Source organism: Biomphalaria glabrata, chromosome 4, assembly GCF_947242115.1.
Source record: "Biomphalaria glabrata chromosome 4, xgBioGlab47.1, whole genome shotgun sequence".
Lineage (NCBI taxonomy): Eukaryota > Metazoa > Mollusca > Gastropoda > Planorbidae > Biomphalaria > Biomphalaria glabrata.
The window spans coordinates 14,548,214-14,572,504 of record NC_074714.1 but is presented as its reverse complement, the minus strand read 5'-3'; the positions used below and the strand labels follow the sequence as shown (position 1 = coordinate 14,572,504).

The 24,291-nt window shown below is 33.4% G+C and overlaps 1 protein-coding gene and 1 long non-coding RNA gene across 2 annotated transcripts in view; one reads left to right on the top strand and one right to left on the bottom strand.

The window, feature by feature from the left end:
- LOC106054140 (macrophage-expressed gene 1 protein-like) overlaps positions 1-24,291 on the bottom strand; it is a 165,197-nt gene that overhangs the window by 73,852 nt on the left and 67,054 nt on the right. The gene's annotated exons all lie outside the window — the stretch shown is intronic.
- Positions 8,224-10,430, top strand: LOC129925730 (uncharacterized). The gene is made up of 3 exons (XR_008777463.1): positions 8,224-8,354; positions 9,311-9,486; positions 10,342-10,430. It is a non-coding gene; the product is annotated as an uncharacterized LOC129925730 (long non-coding RNA).

Here is a 24,291-nt window from a genome sequence, read left to right as displayed (position 1 = left end):
GTTGTGTGATGAAGTATTGATTTCCTCTGATAATTTGCGATGTTTTCTTTACCCCCGAACAAAGCTGCTATCAATCGTCTCCCTTGTCTGAAGTTTTTGATTTCTGTTTTCGTGTTTGTGTTTGTTATATTATTATGGCCCCTTTTTCGTGTTTGTGTTTGTTATATTATTATGGCCCCTTAAGCCTACATGTTGTTTGTTAACATCCCTTTATAAATAAAATTAATATTATTATTATTATTATTATAGAGAAAGTTGATTGGATTCGTAATTATCTTCTCTTTTTAAGTAACGCCTGTAATGTAAATATGAACATTATGCGACTTGATAAATGTAATACTTTATAAACACGCTTATGTTGCGACAATTCTGAATTAAGAGATAAACCCTGTGTCATAGACAAGAATGTCATGTACTAAACACCAAATAGTACAAAAGTGTCTAAAGTATCACGCGGTACACATATTACGAATAGCCTCGCCTGGCTGTTTTATGCTTTATGTCCACGTTGTGTCCAAGATGCCAACAATGGAAACAACGTCATACAAGAAGAAAGTTGTGAATGAGGTGCTGATTATCTTAAGACAACAAGGGAGACGATTGATAGCAGCTTTGTTCGGGGGTAAAGAAAACATCAAAAAATTATCATAGGAAATCATTCAAGTGTGACCAGCCAAGCCTACGTTTGTGTTTACAGGGTGGGAAGGGAGGGTATGAGAGTAACATCGACTTGTTGAATGGTTCTCATTTGACTTGTGAAAAAAAAATTGAAACAAGTAAATTTATATTGAGAAAAAAAAAAGTTAAAAATGTTTGCTAGCAAACACTGATAGTCCAGCTAAGATGATTGTATTATTTGTCTGGAAATGTCATGCAATGTTAGCATTATAAAAATAATAAATGTTATATATTTCATTTTTTTAATAATACGATTTGTCTTCATATCCGAAGATTAGTGAGGAATGCAGTATTTCACGTTACCAATTATTTGGCCACACTTAAGGCAAGCATGACCATTGTCTAAATAACAATTCCTAACACATATACAAAATTAGCCACTCCGATAGATTTGTCCGGATGACTCTTTATGAATTAAAAACCCTTGTCGAAAAAAACCACATATTCCTAGCTTCTACTTAATTCATTTTAAATTTCTACACAACATATTCTGAAGTTTATCTATTCCGTACATTCAACCATCGTATATTCACCTTATACTTGAAATGTAACGTAATTTTCTTTTTTTTTTAATAATGTCTTTATTTTATCAAAGAAGATACATATTCTAAGCCTCCACTCAACAACGTAGATCATACATAAGCTTCAACAGATATGATGATCAAATATCAATATAGATTCGTTATGTGCTTCATTTAACATGATTAAACCCAGATCTAGTATTTTAACCTCGTTAATCTACTCAACGTAAATCATACATAAGCTCCAACAGATATGTTGGTCAAATATCAATATGGATTCGTTATATATATATTTAGTTCGTCCATCGTGGTTCGATGATGACCACTTTGTCATCCAGGGGACTATGGGCTTTGCACTGGGGTTTTGTGCCTCCTCTTGTGGCTGGTGAGACCTATGTGAGACCGGAAAGTTTGGCTGCACACTGGGCAGGTTATTCCAACTGGAGCTAGTGTCGTTTGCCTTGCTTTTCTTTTCGTTGTTCTTTTTTCCTCAGCAACCTGTTCGCCAGTTTTCACAGCGCGACGCCATGATGATCTGGCATGTGCCTCTGTCTCCCAGGTGCCTGGGTCTATGCTGAACGCCTTCATAGAAGCTTTGAGAGTGTCCCTGAAGCGCTTTCTTTGCCCACCTTGCGAGGGCTTTCCTTCGCTTAGTTGGCCATACAAGAGTCGTTTAGGGATGCGGTGGTCTTCCATTCTGTAGACGTGACCTGCCCATCGCAGCTGGGACTGCATCAGGATTGTGTGGATGCTTTGCAGACATGATTCGTTATATGCTTAATTTGACATGATTAAACCCAGATGTAGTATTTTAACCTCGTTTAAGAAAGTATAAAAAAAAACTCGTCTCACTATCTCCTTAATACAACAAACATTTAGCACTCATAGATTTTCTTTGTTTCTCTTTCTTGTCGAAATAAATAGTTTGATATCAAATGTACTTGAGTTTGTGGAAGATTAAACAAATCTCAACTATTCTCCATGTAGATTTCTATTGAAAATGTTGTCTATTGAATTATTAGCTCACTAGGAAAAATGTCAATAAAATTGTACTTTTTACAATAATCTTCTTAATAAAATGTATTGAGAAGTGTTTGTACATACATTGTATCTAACAAGACTTTTGGCACGTTTACAGTTCTCTATTTAACTGATTTAAGTTTTCAAGCACATAATTAAAAATGTATGGTACATGCATATATTTTCGCCAATAAATAAAATGAATTTAAATCTAAATACTAATTTTATTTCATTGAGGTCTAATTATCAATTGATACTTGTTTAAATTCATTGATATATTTAATGAAATATAAAATCACTATATTTTAAATCTGTGATAATCCATTACAGTTGATTGTTACCTTTCTTAGTGACCAACTAATAAAGAGCCGAAACATTAACAACAGTAGACTGGGTTTTGTTCTAATTGAAGGATTCAATTAATGACATATCTGTGTGTGCATTTTTTTGTTTCATAATTTTTAGCCAATAATGTAATTAGTAGAAATAGGTGCAATAATTTTTTTGTATCGTTTCTGTTGAACTCATATGTTAATTATAATAATGATAGGGCATAATGAGGAATGCAGTATTTCTCGTGGCTAGGCAGCCTTAGCTTTGACCTACATATTTTGGAACACAAAGACAAGCCTAACCATTACGTAACTGTTATTGTATAACCGCCAATATCGACAAATCAAAAGGTCTATCTAATTCTAGTTATTTTAGACACATTGTTGTTTTGAATCATTCTGAACTAAATTTCTGTTCATACGAATTGGTGCCATATTTGTCATTGAACGTCTTCGTCAGATATGTTATTAATGCTAGAACTATACATTTTTTTTTTACCATGAAGGTCTTCTTTTTTATGTTTGGTCATATGAGAAATTATTCAAAGAAAAGTTTGAGTTATTGAGGGTTTTTTTCACCATTATTCGAACACCGGTCCCCGGTTCAGAAGCCAAGCGCTTTACCGCTTAGCCACCGCGCCTCCATTAATGCTATAACTATACATATTTTTTTTTTGACAATTGAAGTTTTTTTATGTTTTTTTTATGTTTGGTCTTATGAGAAATCATTCAAAGAAAAGTTTATTTTTTGAAACTCATTTAAAATTTGAAAAGTCCACTAAATACATAAAAAAATCTTTTCCTTTTTTTCCATCGACCACATTGTCTATAAACAGAAATAAACACTCCCTAATGTTTTTTCTAAAGATTCTTCTCATTGAATACAGTTGAAAGTTTATTTGAAGTTCTTATCAGAATGTTTTCAATCAGCCCCCCACTCTCCACATCCATCTACCCCAGGTTGAAAAGCTACCGCGTTGGTAACAATAGGAATGTCAAGCCCCTTCACAAGAGAGGGTCATCGGTGTTGTCCACCTTCACAAGAGAGGGCCATTGGTGTTGTCCACCTTTGCCTTGCTCGCCATGGTTCACTGACGACCCCACCCACTAAGGCTGAATTATTATTAAGCATCGCACTAAAGAAAAACCCGCCTTTCGATGGTCACGTGTATTGTCTGAGCCTCCTATATAAACCTCACTTACTCTTATGTCCAGCTGTTTGATTTCTTACGAATCAACTTGAGAAGATCTACACTTTAGCGCGGTGAATTTCTCCACATTTTGGATTCTCTTTTCGAAGTATTATTATTTCTCATTAGGATTACTTAGTTTATAGTGAACAGTTTGTGTTATTTCTACACTATGGCTGAGAGTGGACATCAAGAAGAAGAAACATCAATGTCAGCTTGTCGCTGTGATCAGTGCATACAAAACTGGACTTATCAAAGGTAATTGATTCTCACTGTACTTTTTATTTAAATATATTTCATTAAAAACATTTTCTTTTTTTTTTACTTTATTTTCATTAAACTTATATACGTTGACCTTAAGTATTTTTATAAATCTTGATGTCAAACATTTAGTTTCAAACACTTTTAGTTTATATTTGTAAAATATTTATTTTATTCTAAAGAAATTCAATAAAACAAAAAACGACACAATTTAGTTTCAATTTCTATTTTTCTCCATTACATTAAGTACATTAAGTAAATTTATGAAGTTAAGGACTGCTGTATATTATTTTTTTTTCTAATTTAAAGTTAATTTATACTCAAACTTAGAGTCAACCTTTCCTGAGTTTTTTTCCTCATTATTTTTTTTTCTTGACTATAAGCATAACAATATTTTGAACATTTATTTGTTTAACCTTGTAGTGTTTTATAGATTCTTTTTTTTTCAAGGTAAAGAAACACTATTTATATTTTTACGAAGCTCTCCAACCTAAAATCGAAAAATGTTAAAACCTAAAAATGTTATCTATACAGTGATAGATATAGAATTAATCAACTACTTCATAACATCAAAAAGTTCGTTATTTCTATGTTAACTTTAATAGTAATTGATGTTTAAACATGTCTTTGTTTGAAAATTTAAAAGAAAAAAACTAAAGAAAGGATAACGGTTTAATTTTTTTCTATTAAAAGTGAGCTTCATTAAAAAAACTTTAGGTTATAGATAAAATACTTAAACAATACTTAAACATATGCAAAGGTCTCTGTTTTGGTATATCTTGTTTAATCACTCTGGCTAAAGCATGCTTATTGCCTTTTATTTATTTGTGGGACAATTCTTTGGAGGGTTTGTCTAAGAAACTATTTCTATAGAGTTCTTGGGCTCGTCTCATTAAAAAAATATCTTCCTGTATCAAGATTTGAATTCAAACCTCATGTCTCTCAGCAATAAACACGTTTAAAGCAGATTTCGTTAAAAATCCCATAACTTAATTTTTAGTTAATATAAAACATGTGTGTGATCTATATTTATTAGACATTTATGCTAAACTCTTGAGAGAAATCCACTTTCTTATTTCTTGGCTACTTAATCTTCAAATCTATCAATCAAAACCTTTCTTAAATTTAACAAGTAACCAAACTTATGTAATAAATGTATTTCAATTAGTAAAAACTCATTCATATTTATTCTTTTTCTGTAACTTTTTTACTTCAAAAACTTAGTACAAAATATTTAAAAATATAGATTAAAATTTTAAAAACTCCGTCTGCTAAAAGGATGAGAAAACAAGCCATTTGCTGCTATACTGAGTGATAGTGATGTTTCAACACAAGTTAAAAAGTTGGAATATGTTTATTTTTTACCCGGAATCAAATATCGTTCAATGGAAGGCCCGAATCGAAACGACTAACACCCCCCCCCACCTAGCCAACACCATAATCTGGCCTCTAAATGTTTAATAGATTTCTCCTCCCCCGAAAAGGAAAAAGACGCTATTAGTTTTGTGTGTTTTGTCTGTCCGTCCGTCAACCCCTCTGTCCTGTTTAGATCTCGTAAACTAGAAAAGATAGGGCATGTCTCTTATCTAAAAGCGAAAAATCTAATTTTTAAAATCAAGCAATTTTTTCATAAAAAAAACATTTTTTTACAACTATTCATTATTAATAGTTACAAACACTGGAGGCTATTTAATAAGGGATATAATCGGTTACTATATTTTAAACACATTTATGCAAACGGTTTTAGATTTTTGGTTAAAAATTCTTAACTAAAAGGCGGGGGGGGGGGGCTTTTAATGAGAGATTGACCATTTACAAAACATTTTTACCAATTAGATAATCATTATAAGACATCATTTAGGCCAGGTAAAAATCTAACTTCACATTTACTTTCACCTATCTTTTGTTTGCTGGATTGTTGGAGCACCATATAAGATCTCTGAACCTTCTTTTTCCATTCTTCTTTATCATTTGCCTTTGATACAATTTCATTCTGATATTCTTTCTGAAAATATTAAAACCTGCATTGTTACATGCTTGGGTGGATCAATTTGAGGGCAGATTTGAGTTTGCGTTTTCACACAAACTATCTTTGTAACATTGTTTTATTTAGTTATTTCTTCATTTTATCGAACAAGCCATTATTAGCACACACGTGCAATTTTAACCCATTAGTTCTAGTCAAACAAACATATCTTGTTTTTTTTTTCACTGACACAATTCATTACAATAAAAGTATTTGCTAAGTGTTTAAAATCTACAGTTTAACTAAGACAAAAAAGATTTTTAAACTTTCTTTAACTGAAACTTAACAATGGTTATTTGATTCCTTCCAACAGTTCTGCTTTAAGAGATAATACTATGACAACAAACCAAAGAAGATCTTCTTATCCTATGAATTCATACACGTATTCAGCTGCTTTAACCTTTGCAGGATCTCCTAATCATTTGTACAATCAATACCCTTCTGGATCATTCCAGACTCAAATGAGTTCCTATGTGCTTCCATTATACGCAACACCAATCTTCAGAAATACTTATGGTCAGATGTATAATGACACATACTCTAGACCCAGCCCAGCAAGAGAACCAGCGGAGATAAGATCCTACACGCCTCCCTACAGTAGGACGTGGTCATCACCAGACACATTTGAAGGTCTGCATAGCCAGACCACACCTGAAACAGTAGCCTTTCCTGATCCAAATAATTGGATATATAGGATCAATTACTTTATACCATCTGAAACGAGGACCTCAACAAGTGCCCCTCAGTGGATCAACAACACGATGCCGTTAAACGATCTGACAGAGATTCGTCAGACACTGGATGTGATTTCAAGTGAGTCAACATTTCCAATACAGCCATCATCTACGCCGTCCAGCGATTTACTATCTTCAAGTAATCCACCTTCCTTTATGTCTAGCACTGCACCAAACAGTGGGTCAACATTTCCAACACAGCCGTCATCTACGCCGTCCAGCAATTTTTTATCTTCAAATAATCCACCTTCCTTTATGTCTAGCACTGCACCAAACAGTGGGTCAACATTTCCAACACAGCCGTCATCTACGCCGTCCAGCAATTTACTATCTTCAAATAATTCACCTTCCTTGATGTCTAGCACTGCACCAAACAGTGGGTCAACATTTCCAACACAGCCGTCATCTACGCCGTCCAGCAATTTACTATCTTCAAATAATTCACCTTCCTTGATGTCTAGCACTGCACCAAACAGTGGGTCAACATTTCCAACACAGCCATCATCTACGCCGTCCAGCAATTTAGTATCTTCAAATAATTCACCTTATTTGATGTCTAGCACTGCACCAAATACACCTCAGTTATCTCTATCAACAAATAATCCACCTTCCTTGATGTCTAGCACTGCACCAAACACATCTCAATTATCTCTAAATATCCCATCGGCTACAGTTCAAGAGTCTTCCATAGATTCTGGCAATCATTTTACATTACAATTTAATAATAATACCAATGAACTAATGGCTAGTGCTATGGATTACACTGAAGGTAGGTTGTCTTTAGGTTGTTACTTTTTCATTGTCTATAGTAAACTTTGTTTCGTTTGTTTTTCATTTACAACGCTCTCAGGGCAAGCCCTAACATTTGCGGGGTCTTATGTGAAACTGATTACCTTGGGCCAAGTTGGTTTGGGATAATCATATTGTCAAAGTTAAGATTTTGTAATGAAAAATAAATTCGTCTTTGAAATACATTTTTAATAAATAAAAGAATACATTGCCTTTTTTTTTAAAATCGCAATTAGAATTAGCACCCAAAAACCGACATTTTTGTATATTTTTTTTAGAAGATTTTCATGAGTTTTAAGAAAATTTTATGTATGTTATAATTTTTTTAAACTGAATAATGTATACCTAAAATAATCGCGTGGTCTATGACAAAGCGGTGCCCACTGCGGCCGCATAGGTGGCCTAATTAATTTCGATGTAGACATATTTTATAAAGTAGCTCTACTCCTTTGTAAGAACGTTAAATTCTAGGTGCATCGTATGGATGATGTCCCTCGTCAATAGCGAAATGCGATATTTAACAAAAAAGAGTAAGCAAATGAAGCACACATAAAAGTAATTGTAATTGGTTTCTGTTATAAATTTTTTCAATAGGGAACAGTGAACCAGAAACAGAAATTGATAGAAATTTACCAGAAGAAGTTTCCATGCCTGAGGAGGAAATTATCGATCGTCGAAAGCAACTCTGTCCTCACAACGATAAGGACGAATGTGATGATGACTGTCCATATAGACATGGCCGCCTTTGCCATCTGTGCCTTACACTTAGATTAAATCCATATAATCCAGAATTACATGCTGATGTAAGTAATGATAATTCGATTGTGGGCAGATTGCACATAATTTTTGTTCTTTTCAGAATTTGAGTTTTTGGCACATCGACACACTTTAGGCCATGTCGTGTCCGTAATCCCTAAAAGGTCACTCTCCCTTCATACCACAAGCGCTAAACTTTATTTAGTTCAGTCATTAAATACAAGGTCTATTCACAGTTAAAATAGTAAAGCTAGTAAAAAAAATTAATAATTCAATAAAAATCTTTGGCGTGATATAGGTGTGGCTAATACTATGTCTGGACATAATCGTGCTTCCACGCTATGTTAGACCCATAGATGTGGGCAGACATCTGCCACAAAGTGTCTGAATTTGTTGTTAGTCTCAGCTTCTCACCGATCCTGCCACTCTCAATAGGTGGCAGAGGCAATACTCTGTCTATTGATCCATAGTCTAACTTGGATCGGATTAGACTCCGATATAGCAGCAGCAAGGTATCTCTATCAGTTCTTTTCACCAATAATAGCATTCTAAAGATACAAGCAATGGACATACATTAAACCTATATCATCCAATTTCTATTCATTATTTTTCAAAATTGTAGCTACCAATTTATTAAGACAAATATTAGTTTAAAAGAGACTCTCTCTCTTTCTTCTCTCATTTTTCTCTCTCTTTCATTCTTTTATCTTTTTACTTCTCTCTCTCTCTCTCTATCTTGTCTCTTTTCCTCACTCGCTCTATTTCTTCTCTCCTTTTCGTTTTTATTTTTCTCTCAATTTTCTCACTATTTCTTCTCTCTCTTTCTTCTCTCTCATTCTTCTCTGTTCTTTTCTCTATCTCTTTCTTCTCTATCACTCTTTCTCTCTTTCTCTCTTTCTCTTTCTTTATTCTATTTTTTTCTAGTATTGAAAACTTCTAAAAGCCAGATATAATAGACAAGTGTCTCAACACTTTACCACGTCTACTAATTGCTCTATTTTAGGCTTGCTTAGAACAACATGAGAAACAAAGTGAAGAAATGGAATGCAACATTTGTATGGAAAAAGTCACTGAGCTGGAAATTCATAGTCGCTTCGGTATCCTAGAGAATTGTAACCACTGTTTTTGTTTAAATTGTTTATTTGAATGGAGGCAGAATAAAACAATGGCTAACCATAGGTATGTCTTTATCTTTATATTTATCCTATGGTTGTGTTCTTAATTATTCTACCAAAAATAAAATGTTGTAAACTTTAATGTCTTGCGTAGTGCATACATATCACCATATAGGTCGAGAATTTTTGGTTTCCCAGACCTGTCGAGACGGAGGTCAATAAGTCTGGGGCTGTCGAATAGAATATTAGGCACAAAGATTTGCCCATAGCTGTGAGAATTATGAGCCAACATAACAGTTACTTGTCCTACAATGTTCTATAATAGCTTGCTCATGCATGGACAGCCTCCACCACGGGAAAGTGTGGTCAGGTCTCTCCTCATGCGCTCCCAGAATCCACGGAGTTTTTTTTTTGGACATTTTTGTCCTGAATAGAAAAGTTGTCAATGACAGAAATGTCTATTCTTCAATGTTGTCTTTTCATCGTTTTCTGTCTCTCCTTTGCACTGCTACTTAAAACAAGTCTTAGTCAGCCCTGAGGAGGGAAATATTGTTTTGGTTTGTCTTTCTTTTTTTGACAGCGTTCAGTAGGTCATTTTGGGGTCCAATTTTCAACGCGATCCTGTTTCCTCAATTGTGATTTCGTCTTTGCATATAATATCTAGAATCCTCCTGAAGCATCTCGATTCTAGGATCCTCCTCACTTGCTTTTAAGACAAAGACTGCTTTATTGATCTTTATGGAAATTTGTTGTGATCACAACGACTCTTTTTTCATATATATATACAACACATTAGAACCTTACACATATTGATTACAATTATTATGTTTGTTAAAATCAATTTCTTTTAAGTTGAATAAGCCTTAATTGTAATATTTTTCCCACCGTCTAATATTATCCTTTGTTGTCTCTTTTTCAGAGCTTGCCCAGTCTGTCGGATTCACTCCAGATTTGCAATAGGCACCAAATATTGGATCACATGTTCACTATCAAAAAAGAAGCTTATTGAGTATTCGAAAGAGGATTTCGCGGGAATGAACTTATGAGGTAATTAGTAGCAACTCTCTTTAATTTTAAGTTACGTTGACAAAAAAAAAGCATTCATATAGAAACTACTCTTGTACATTCCCTCATTGCTATAAAATATCGATTGATTACATGTTTCGGTAGAGCTGTAGTGTGTACTGGACTGTCATTTCGAATTCTCGATGATCCATGGTTTATACACTGCCCACTATCATTCCCCGCCATTCTGTAAGAGGTTTTAATTAGGAAGTAAATTATTTAAACTCTGAAGGAACATCCGAAACATGTGAAACATTTAAGAAACATTTTAACAAGGCACCAGCATCCATAACGGTCGAAACCATCAAACGACATTCTAGACAACATACCAAACTACTAATTATCAAAAGATAATATATTCATATGTTGTTTTTTTCTGTGAATAAACAAATTATTATCAAATCATTTTTTTTAATTGATTTTCTTTTCTTATAATTTACACAGCAAAATTTATATTTTTCTTTTTTTCTTTTTAAGGAAACAGGACCAGATTATTCAGGAAGGAAACATTTGTTAAAAACATTGTTAACATTCCATGAGTAATCGACATAGTACCTATACGTATACAAATTCTTAACGGAAATATTTTATTTAATTGTTAAATGTACTGTAATATTAATTTGATATGCCTTACTATAAATTTGTTAAGCTTATTATCTTTGAATTTTCCAAAGCCATGTAAAGTAAATAAATTATAAAAATAAAAAAAAATGTATTATTTATTTGATTTCATATTTCCATCATATTTACTTTAATGTCATGTCATTGTGATAAATACGATGACTGTTAAAATCACAAGCTCTATCTATCTATCTAGCTATCTATCTATATTTTTCTGTCAGTCTAAATACATTTAAATATGAGAAATTAAATACAGATCATAAATTTTATAGAATATAACTCTATAGCATAACAAGTGAACACTTAACACATCAATCATACATAACAGACATGTAAGTTCTCAATATATCATATGGCAAAAAGTTCATCTTATTTCGTTTTATAGTTGTAATCATCTTCTCTATTGAACACGAAACGTCTGTATGCGATAAGTTATGAGACTTAATTTATTGATAAACAAACTAATGGATATATCCAATATCGACTGTAGTGACAAGTCTGCTTTAGGTTATAAACAATGTGCTCCTTAAAGCTATGTGTTATCATCAGACTCTGGTGTACCTAAACACCAGCTTGTATAACATTGACTAAACATATCACGGGGTGCGTATATTTCCTCATAATAGAATGACGAGTCTTAAAAAATGGTGTCATCTTGCCAACAAGGTACATAACTTCGTATAAGAAAAAAAAGTGTAAATGAGATCCTGATTATCTCAAGAAAATAAGAGAGACAACTGAATGGAGCTTTGTAAGAAGTAAAGAAAACATCGCAAACCATCAGAGGAAATTATTCAAGTGTGACCAGCCATGTTATTGTTTGTGTTTACGGGTAATGAAGGGTAGTGACTTGGGAGCTTGTTTGTGCGTCCAATAAGATTTAGTTTCATTAAAGTTATAAAAAATTACTTACTCTGGAAATTTAAAAAATTTAAATATTTTTTTTTAAGTTTGTTATCATAAATTGGTATTGATCTATTCCGTTAATCTTAATAACAATTAATAAATAACTAATAAATTCAGTTATTTAAATCAATATTTTAAAAGAGCCCCGGTTTAATCAACATATTCCAAACTTCTATTTAATTTATTTTAAACTTCAACACAACATATTCTGAACATCTTTTTTTAAGGAATTAACCTCTGCATTTTATAATATTATTTAAACAACGACCAACCGCCTTTAGTTTTCCTCAACTAATGTCAGGTACCCATTAGAGCTGAGTGGACTCAGAGGCGCCCATGGATTGCGAAGTTAAAAATCCCAGTCTTCACCAGGATTCGAACTCGGGACCCAAGCCTTTTACCGCTGACCTAACTGAAGTCTTATAATTGATATAATGGTTTTGAAAAGACCGAATGAAGTTATATCAAAGACAAATGAGAGATAAGAATGGAGAAAGGAGGTTGACAGATCTTGTGTAGTGCCCCAACGGTAATGCAGATCAAAGGATAGGTGCAAGTGAATGCAAAGTTAGATGTGAACCTGGCTTAAATAGTTGCCCTTTCAGACCTAGTGGTCTATAGGGCAGATGATGTAAGGTTCATCTGTTTTTGTGGCCTACGGTTAACGAGGGTTTTATGTAGCCAGCACAACGACCAACCGCCTTTAGTTTTCCTCAACTAATGTCAGGTACCCATTAGAGCTGAGTGGACTCAGAGGCGCCCAAGGATTGCGAATTTAAAAACCTAGTCTTCACCAGGATTCGAACTCGGGACCCCCGGTTCGGAAGCCAAGCCTTTTACCGCTGTCCTAACTGAAGTCTTATAATTGATATAATGGTTTTGAAAAGACTCAATCTCTTATTCGAATCCTAAAAAAAAACAAAAAAAAACATTTCCGCAAATTAAAAATGTTCAAGAAAATAAAGTTTACAAGATTACTATTCGTTTTAAATTAGATCTAACTTATAATGCATACTAATTAGCTTTTTTTTTTCTAAAAAACTGCTTGCATAAGTGATTTTAAAAATTAGATTTTTCGCTTTCAGAAAAAAAAAAGTAGCCGTTGCAACATAACTTTAAATGGTCTAAAATATTGTGATGTTGGATTTTCACTATCTTTTCTAGTTTACGAGATCTAAACTGGACAGACGGACAGACATTTCACACAAAACTAATAGTGCCTTTTCCCCTTTCAGGGGCCGCTAAAAAACATTCCGTAAAAAAAAAAAACAAAAAAAAAACAATCTTTATTTTTCTTGAGGTTATTCTTCCATGTGTAAAATATTTGTCAGCAGTTCACGCGATCATATGAAAAACTGCTTATTAATTGTTGTTTCAAATTATATCCATACTAAATTTTTTTTTCCTTTTTTAAACAGGATACCCGGTCACATCATCCCCATCATTTTATTCCCTGGTCATTTCATCCCCTGGTCATTTCATCATCTGATCATTTTATCTAACAAATAGTAATTGTAAAATTTGTGAACTATGAAATATTTAATACTAGACATATGTTACCCGCGACCCGCGGGTCTTTATTTGCGCATTACTTTCGATATAGTCACTGAGAGTGTTTTGTAAACAATTAAACGAAATAATAATGTAATAAGTAAAGCGAATGTGTCAATGTAAAAATAGCTAATAGGCTTAATTAAATCCATTTTTTTTTAAATTAAAACATTTGCTTTTGAATAATCTAGTGGATTGGATTTAGATGTATGTTAAACGTAGCTAATGATCTTTTCACGTTATTTCTCTTTCGCTACGAAAATAAAATTAGTTTTGCGAAAATGGTTTACCCGAAGTCGATACATTCTTATCTATTAAAAACGAAAAGAGCGATAGCTTTGTTAAATAAATGGGATTATAAAGTGAACAATTAAACGAAATAATTTTTAGTACGCGATTAATGAATGAATATAGATCTAGGCCTATCTCAACTCGGCTTCGCAGCTTTGGTAAACGAATGTAGCTTTAGAAAACCAAATTTGAATGTTTATTTGATCAAAATATGAAATGAATGGACTTTAATTAATATATTTATGTGTTAAAGTCTAAAACTATCTGTGCGAAGAGAAGTTTTATCATCTTAGAGTTGGATTAGAGTTTTAGATCTAGGGATGGGATTATAAAGTAAACAATTAAACGAAATAATTTTTAGTACGCGATTCATGAATGAATATAGATCTAGGCCTATCTCAACTCGGCTTCGCAGCTTTCGTAAACGAATGTAGGCCTAGCTTTAGAAAACCAAATTTGAATGTTTATTTGATCAAAATATGAAATGAATGGACTTTAATTAATATATTTATGTGTTTAAGTATAAAACTATCTGTGCGAAGAGAAGTTTTATCATCTTAGAGTTGAATTAGAGTTTTAGATCTAGGGATGGGATTATAAAGTAAACAATTAAACGAATTAATATTTAGTACGCGATTCATTACTGAATTGTCTAATGAAAGAATGTTCGTCAGGAAATCTGTAGTCACAGATATCAGGAACTAATTAATGTAAAAAATGCTTTTGAAACACAAAATTGAAGGTTAATTTTATTATATAATGAAATCAATGGATCTTCTTTTGTCTTTTCATGTGTCAAAGTAAAAAACTATCTGCGCAAAGTGTATTTCTTAAAATTAGATCTAGGTCTAAATCCTTTCTATCTTTTCTCATGTCAACATTGTAGACATGGCCTAGATCCATAAAATACTATAGCTGTAATAGAGTCGGACAACTTTATTTTTTTTGAGGGTCTTACATTTGTTTTAGGGCTACAATACATTCACTAAGGTCTAAGTTGGTACCCAAGGAACATTCCTGCCTAGTTTTATCAAGATTGGTCAAGCGGTTTTGATGTCTATAAGTAACATACATACATACATACATACATACAAACATACATACTCCACACATTCTACTTTATAATATAGACTAGACATATGTTACCCGCGACCCGCGGGTCTTTATTTGCGCATTACTGTCGATATAGTCACTGAGAGTGTTTTGTAAACAATTAAACGAAATAATAATGTAATAAGTAAAGCAAATGTGTCAATGTAAAAATAGTGTGAATGAAGCTATCAAATCAAAATAGCTAATAGGCTTAAATCCATTATTTTTAAAAATTAAAACATTTGCTTGTAGGCCTACATATATTTGATTAAAATTTGAGATGAATAGACTTAATTTTGTATGTTCATGTGTTAAAGTATAAAGTAGATCTTGAGGTAGACATAGATCTAAATCTACACTAATCTAGAGGCTTGTGAGTTCATTCTGTGTTGCGCATGCGTGACCTTTTTTCATGAATGAATATAGGCCTATCTCAACACGGCTACGCAGCTTTATTTAGCGAACAGCGAACGAATGTATTAAAAATGATTTAGAAAAACAAATTTGAATGCTACGAAAATAAAATTAGGTTTGCGAAAATGGGATTACCCGAAGCCGATACATTCATATGTATTAAAAACGAAAAGAGCGATAGCTTTGTTAAATGATTGGGATTATAAAGTAACAATAAAACGAAATAATTTTTAGTACGCGATTCATGAATGAATATAGATCTAGGCCTTTAACTCGGCTGCGCAGCTTTCGTAAACGAATGTAGCTTTAGAAAACCAAATTTGAATGTTTATTTGATCAAAATATGAAATGAATGGACTTTAATTAATATGTTAATGTATTAAAGTATAAAACTATCTGTGCGAAGAGAAGTTCTATCATCTTAGAGTTGAATTAGAGTTTTAGATCTAGGGATGGGATTATAAAGTAAACAATTAAACGAATTTAGTACGCTATTCATTACGGAATTGTCTAATGAAAGAATGTTCGTCAGGAAATCTGTAATCACAGATATAAGGAACTAATTAATGTAAAAAATGCTTTTGAAACACAAAATTGAAGGTTAATTTTATTATATAATGAAATCAATGGATCTTCTTTTGTCTTTTCATGTGTCAAAGTAAAAAACTATCTGCGCAAAGTGTATTTCTTAAAATTAGATCTAGTTCTAAATCCTTTCTATCTTTTCTCATGTCAACATTGTAGACATGGCCTAGATCCATAAAATACTATAGCTGTAATAGAGTCGGACAACTTTATTTTTTTTGAGGGTCTTACATTTGTTTTAGGGCTACAATACATTCACTAAGGTCTAAGTTGGTACCCAAGGAACATTCCTACCTAGTTTTATCAAGATTGGTCAAGCGGTTTTGATGTCTATAAGTAACATACATACATACATACATACATACATACATACCCCTCACATTCTACTTTATAATATAGATATTCATTTTTATTGACATGACAAAACGTGTAATGCATTAGATAAGAATAAAATTAAATGCCTTTAAAATCGATTAAAATGTAACATGTATACATATAGAGGTCGTGTAAAAAGTGTTTTTGTGTTTATCTACAAAAATCAGATAGAGTGGGGTGGGAAAATTTAGATCACATCGACGCCTAATGGCAGAGAGAGAGAGACAGAGAGAGAGAGAGAAAGTCACACCCTCCAAGCTAATTAATTTTCACTAAGCACTCAATCAATTTTAATGGCTATAGAAACCTAATAATGACGGGAATATTATATAAACAAGTATTGATGTCCACATAAATATACCAGTGTTGATATCTAAAGTAAATATCAATAAACAAATTTTTTTATACATGTAGAAATGAAATATCGATAGAAATGTGAAATAAATACCGATAAAGCCCTATAACACAATTGACAACACTAATATTTAAAACTTATATAGTCGACATGATATCATGGGGATGGGTGAAGTCAGACTTTATTAGAAAAAAAAAAACACCTTATTTCAAGGCTAAAAGAGCGATATAAAAATAAAATAAAGAGAAAATGGTCGTCATAATTATAAGTATTTTATTATTTCTAAACGTTCTCACCTCTTCAATGATTTCCACTACTTCCCCCACACCTTGGCCTTTGATGACAGCGGCATGGTCATAAGTATTCTAATCGTTCTCATCTTTCAAAAGATTTCCACTACTTCCCCCACACCTTGGCCTTTGATGACAGCGGCATGGTCATAAGTATTCTAATCGTTCTCATCTTTCAAAAGATTTCCACTACTTCCCCCACACCTTGGCCTTTGATGTCAGCGGCATGGTCATAAGTATTTTAATCGTTCTCATCTTTCAAAAGATTTCTACTGCTTCAACCACACCCTGGCTTTTGATGACAGCGGCATGGTCATAAGTATTTTAATCGTTCTCATCTTTCAAAAGATTTCCACTACTTCCCCCACACCTTGGCCTTTGATGTCAGCGGCATGGTCATAAGTATTCTAATCGTTCTCATCTTTCAAAAGATTTTCCACTACTTCAAACACTCCGTGGCCTTTCATCATTACGTCATGTGCAGGGTAATATGATAATATCTCCCACATCCTATTAAAGCACTATAGCTAAGTATACACATAGATTTACAATATACTATAAGATTTCTCATGAAGAATGTAAAGTGGAAGAGGAACTACTATAAACGCATTAATAACATGTCAAAAATATCAAAAGGCATGCTACATACACATATTTATATATTAGATGGAAAAAAAAGGGCTTAAAATCAAAGCCTTAACAACACAATTAAACAATGATAAAGAAGAAATATTTAATTGGGGATGAAGTGACCGGGGATGAAGTGACCAGTTACCTAAAACCGTGTGCATAAATGTATTGAAAAAAGGATTAATAGTCATCTCCTTTACTAAATAGCTTCCAGTGATTGTTACTATTAATAGTAAATAGTTGTATAAATGGTGCATTTAAAAAAAAAATTGCTTGCATAGTTGATTGAAAAATATTTTTTTTTATTTCAGATAAGGAAAAAAAAAAGTAGCCTTTGCATCAGAACTTTGAAAGGTCTAAAATATCATGATGTTGGATTCTCAATATCTTATCTAGTTTTCCGAGATCTAAAGGGGACGGACAGACGGATGGAAGACAGACCATACAAAACTAATAGCGTATTTTTCCCTTTTGGGGGCTGCTGAAAAGAAAGCTTTGATCTAAAAGAAATTCTTTAAAAAAAAAAAAAACATACATCATGCGTAATTGTATTAATTCATTTCAAACAGTCTTGTTATTAAATATGTAATAAATCTAGACCAAACTACGCCCACGATGTGTTTCCATCCGGTCCTCAAAAACATCGGAACAAAGTGTAGAAAATATTTTTAAAATGCTCCCTACGTTAGGATTAGAACTTTGATGGATTTCATTGAAATATAGTGTAGTCTAATATTCTTTTTTTTTTCTAAAGAACACAACATTTATTTTTAGGCGACAAAATTGACAGTTATTTTTGGTTCTTAGACAATGTCGCTGCTTTCTTGAGCTGTCCTTGTCCTTGGCAGTTTGCGTGTTCAACACATGGATTCATAACTGCATTCTTTAGTAACCAATGCGAGTGGTACCATACAATTCAATATTTGTGCGTTAACGAGTCTGCTTTTAAATAACATAACACCAAAATACTTTTTAAAGCAAAACATTAAAAAATAATGTGGTGGTATTATTGTTTTGAGCCACAAAGAAAAAGATGACTCATTTACGCCTACTTGAGAGAGTGATGAGTTGAGCGATTGAAGAGATTATTTACAAAAAGAGACACACAGAAAAAAAGAGTTTGCTGCAAGGGCAGATTTACTTCCAGTATAAGTAAAGAAATGAATCGTACAAAAGTACTTGCTAGCAGGGATGTAAGAAATCTGTCCTGAAGCTGAAGCAGTCAGACTTTCTTGCATGACAATTGCAAGGCGAGTGGACTATATGGTACAAATCTCCATTCAAAATAAATGATAGAGAAGCAGATTTTTAAAATGTTTTTAATTGCCGCTGAGGATTGCCCGGACAGATATGCAAATAAAACTGATTTACTTACTAAAAAAGATATCCATGCTTGAGAAATTGGAGCGATGCAGACCATTGTTTTCTACGCCTGTTTCCTGCTGAAACTTTTGGTATTTCCGTTTTAAAAGCAATTAATAGAGTAGGGCAACACAAACTTTTTCAGTAAAAAAACAGGTAAACCTTATTACGTAATAGCTTCAAGGGTGTTTAGTAGTGGGACGGGTTTGTAACTTAATTTATTCTCTTTTTTTTTTCTTCTTTTCATTGTTGTGGCTCGCGACACGAGTGTTCGAAATTAAATGGCCAGCAGACCGAATAAGGTTGGGCATCACTGATCTTGACTAACAATTAAGAAAAAAAGAAACAAAATTAAATAAATAAGAACGAACGACCTGAATTCGATCTTATGGCTCAAGTTTGCTCAGGATTCTCAAATCAACACAGTGACCACCCTGCTAGTGCTTATGAACATGGAAGGTTGTAAAGTTATCTATTGTTTCATTGACAAAAATAAATCTACGGAATAGACACAAAATAAATATTTTAAAATACATATTAATAACAATGAATAGAGAGGGCTAATATAAAGTCTCTTTCAAAATGAGAACTGGTTTAGAAAACAAAAATAGGATTGGAACTGTTGTGAAGCAAACATTATATTATCAAACAATAAGCAAATAATACAATAAATAAATAAAAAAAATGTTGTATTTTCTGTAAATCAGTATCAAAATAAAATAAAATAAGGGCGGACCAAAAAAAAACAACATTTGACAGCGTTGGGGCGATTCATACTGTTCACGTCGAAAATGATAATCTCCGTTAATGTAATATTTACTAATTATAACTATTATAATGGTATTGAGTGGTAAATATGTCTTAATATCTTAATGGGCTGGAGTTTTATCTACGCCCCACACTCATCATAGACGTATCAAGTGGAGAACAGGTGGCGCAGCCACCCCTAAAAAATATTAGATGTATCAATTCGTAAAGGCATCCAGAGACTATCCCTCTTGAAAAAATTAGCTGGCACAGATTGGGGAGCTAATCACAACATCCTGAAAAAGACCTATACCAGTTATGTAAGACCTGTACTAGAATATGGTGCCACAGCATGGGGCTCAGCAGCCCAAACCAACCTAAGAAAAATAGACAAGGTTCAAAATATTGGTCTAAGGATAATGACAGGAGCAATCAAAACAACACCCATAAGAGCTATGGAGGAAACCGCTGCCCTGATCTCTCTGGATGAAAGAAGAGAAATAAAAATCCTTTCCCAATTCACTAAATTGGAAACCTTGGAGAGGCACCCACTCAGAACAAAAATCCACAAAACTGGCACAAAAAACCGTCTCAAAAGGACCAATTTTATACAGGAATCTCTAAACCTAAAAAAGAAACACCAACTTGAAAAAATTACTCTGGAATCCTCGATACACTATAATGAATCTCCACCCTGGGACGAAAGCCCTCTTCCTACTATAAGGGACCATATTGAAAACATAAAAAGAAAATCTGATTACAGACCAACAGAGCTCAAGGAAATAGTGAACTGTTTTCTACATACCAATTACCCTAGCAATCAGTGGATCAGAGTTTACACGGATGGCTCCTCCCATAAAGCCACCACAAATGGAGGAGCTGGAATACTTATCGAATGGCCAGATGGAGAAAAACTAGAAAAATCCTTTGCAACTGGAGAGCTCTCTGACAGTCACAGAGCAGAAAGGGAAGCACTAGCACTAGCTGCTACCATGCTAGCAAATCATCCAAGTTCCCCTCACAGTCAGATTGTCTTTCTAACAGACGCAAAAACAACCCTCCAAAGCCTGCAAAACTCTGATTCCCCTTATATTAAAAACCTCAGAACAGCACTCACAAAGCTCAACCACAACAGCAAAAAAACTGTTATTCAATGGATACCAGCTCACATACAACTAGCAGGAAATGAGAAGGCTGACACACTCGCCAAGAGTGGGAGAACAAACTCACAAGTAAACTCTGCACTCTATCCAGAAGAAATGAAGAAATTAATTGTAGATAAAATAAATGAGAAATGGACGAGCTCCCATCCAAATCACAAGAAAGATGATGCTTACTATAAGCTATCCCGACAAGACCAACGTCTAATCTTTCGACTCAGGACCGGACACAACATAATGCGACAACACATGTTCCGGAAGCTCAAAATTGGAACCAGTGAAATCTGCCCATGTGGAGTATCACCAGAAAATGCCGACCACGTCCTCCAAAACTGCTCTCTCTATCAAGAGGCCCGTATAAGACATTGGCCCCAAATCACCCCAATAGAAAGAAAACTATATGGAGAGCTCCCTGATTTGGAAACCACTGCGCAGTTCATCTCATGTATTGGTCTAGTCATATGAACACTCCAACATAACAATGAGAACGATGAATAAGAAGAAGAAAAATTCGTTTGGCTTAGCCATGTAATAAAAATTTTAATAGACCTAGATTAACAATAATAATTTTTTTTTCGATTTTAAATATTTTTACCAATTGTTATTATTTAGCGCAAGGTCATGCTTTTAATACGCTATGATACCATATTTTTCTGAATTTTTGTACTAATTGCAAGTTTCATTTATATGGAGAGCTGCCTAATCTGGACAGTTCATTTTGGATATTGGTCTAGCCATCTGAACACCTCAACATAACATTAAGGAGAGTGCTATAGAAGAATCAGGATTCGGTTAATGCTTATGCATATTTGCTTTTACACAATGGTAAGCCCAAGGTCGGCACTAACTATTGCGGGGCCCTATGGGAAACGAATTGCACTGGGCCAGGGTAAGGATTAGGATAATAAGTGAAAAGATTTTGTACTAGAAGATAAGAAGATAAATTTGTCTTTGAATTTCATTCTTTCTTTACTAAGTACAAAATCACGATCAAATTAACTTTATTTTACGAGCCTTGAGTGTTGCGAAGACATACAGTATATCATCAAAATTCTGTTTCCTACATAAATCACGCCCAATAACAAGCTTATATAAAACAGACACATTCACATACCCGCTGTCTGATCAGATCGACTAATATCTACAACATACTTCAGAGTTATGGACTACAATTTACACATTTCGGGCCACGGGTAAAATATGTCTAGTAAATAAATAAATGTTTTTTTTTAATTTTGTGCACCATTATGTGACTTCAAATCTATTGCCATATCCTTAGAATTTAAATTCCTGTTAACGGGATTTTTCTTTGGGCTGGGTAACATTTACATTTTTTTATTTACCAAATATTAGTTACTGTGCAATAAATGATTTTATGAAAGGTTATTAGCTTCAATAGTAGAACCTTTCGTTCAAAAAAACAACGTACCTTTGATTTTACATATTCGGTAGTTGTTTGATGAAGTATGGATTTCTTCTGATAATTTGCGATGTTTTCTTTACCCCCGAACAAAGCTGCTATCAATCGTCTCCCTTGTATGAAGTTTTTGATTTCTGTTTTCGTGTTTGTGTTTGTTATATTATTATGGCCCCTTAAGCGTACATGTTGTTTGTTAACATCCCTTTATAAATAAAATTAATATTATTATTATTATTATTATTATAGAGAAAGTTGATTGGATTCGTAATTATCTTCTCTTTTTAAGTAACGCCTGTAATGTAAATATGAACATTATGCGACTTGATAAATGTAATACTTTATAAACACGCTTATGTTGCGACAATTCTGAATTAAGAGATAAACCCTGTGTCATAGACAAGAATGTCATGTACTAAACACCAAATAGTACAAAAGTGTCTAAAGTGTCACGCGGTACACATATTACGAATAGCCTCGCCTGGCTGTTTTATGCTTTATGTCCACGTTGTGTCCAAGATGCCAACAATGGAAACAACTTCATACAAGAAGAAAGTTGTGAATGAGGTGCTGATTATCTTAAGACAACAAGGGAGACGATTGATGGTAGCTTTGTTTGAGAGTAAAGAAAACATTGAAAATTATCAGAGGAAATCATTCAAGTGTGACCAGCCAAGCCTACGTTTGTATTTACAGGGTGGGAAGGGAGGGTATGAGAGTAACATCGACTTGCTGAATGGTTCTCATTTGACTTGTGAAAAAAAATTGAAACAAGTAAATTTATATTGAGAAAAAAAAAAGTTAAAAATGTTTGCTAGCAAACACTGATAGTCCAGCTAAGATGATTGTATTATTTGTCTGGAAATGTCATGCAATGTTAGCATTATAAAAATAATAAATGTTATATATTTCATTTTTTTAATAATACGATTTGTCTTCATATCGAAGATTAGTGAGGAATGCAGTATTTCACGTTACCAATTATTTGGCCACACTTAAGTCAAGCATGACCATTGTCTAAATAACAATTCCTAACACATATACAAAATTAGCCACTCCGATAGATTTGTCCGGATGGCTCTTTATGAATTAAAAACCCTTGTCGAAAAAAAAAGCAACATATTCCTAGCTTTTACCTAATTCATTTTAAATTTCTACACAACATATTCTGAAGTTTATCTATTCCGTACATTCAACCATCGTATATTCACCTTATACTTGAAATGTAACGTAATTTTCTTTTTTTTTTTATAATGTCTTTATTTTATCAAAGAAGATACATATTCTAAGCCTCCACTCAACAACGTAGATCATACATAAGCTTCAACAGATGTGATGATCAAATATCAATATAGATTCGTTATGTGCTTTATTTGACATAATTAAACCCACATCTAGTATTTTAACCTCGTTAATCTACTCAACGTAAATCATACATAAGCTCCATCAAATATGTTGATTAAATATCAATATGGATTCGTTTTGTGCTTCATTTAACATGATTAAACCCAGATCTAGTATTTTAACCTCGTTAATCTACTCCACGTAAATCATACATAAGCTTCAACAGATGTGATGATCAAATATCAATATAGATTCGTTATGTGCTTCATTTGACATAATTAAACCCACATCTAGTATTTTAACCTCGTTAATCTACTCAACGTAAATCATACATAAGCTCCAACAGATATGTTGGTCAAATATCAATATGGATTCGTTTTATATATATATATAGTTTGTCCATCGTGGTTCGATGATGACCACTTTGTCATCCAGGGGACTATGGGCTTTGCACTGGGGTTTTGTGCCTCCTCTTGTGGCTGGTGAGACCTATGTGAGACCGGAAAGTTTGGCTGCACATTGGGCAGGTTATTCCAGCTGGAGCTAGTGTCGTTTGCCTTGCTTTTCTTTTCTGGCGTTTTTCTTCTGCCAGCGTTGTTCTTTTTTCCTCAGCAACCTGTTCGCCAGTTTTCACAGCGCGACGCCATGATGCTCTGGCATGTGC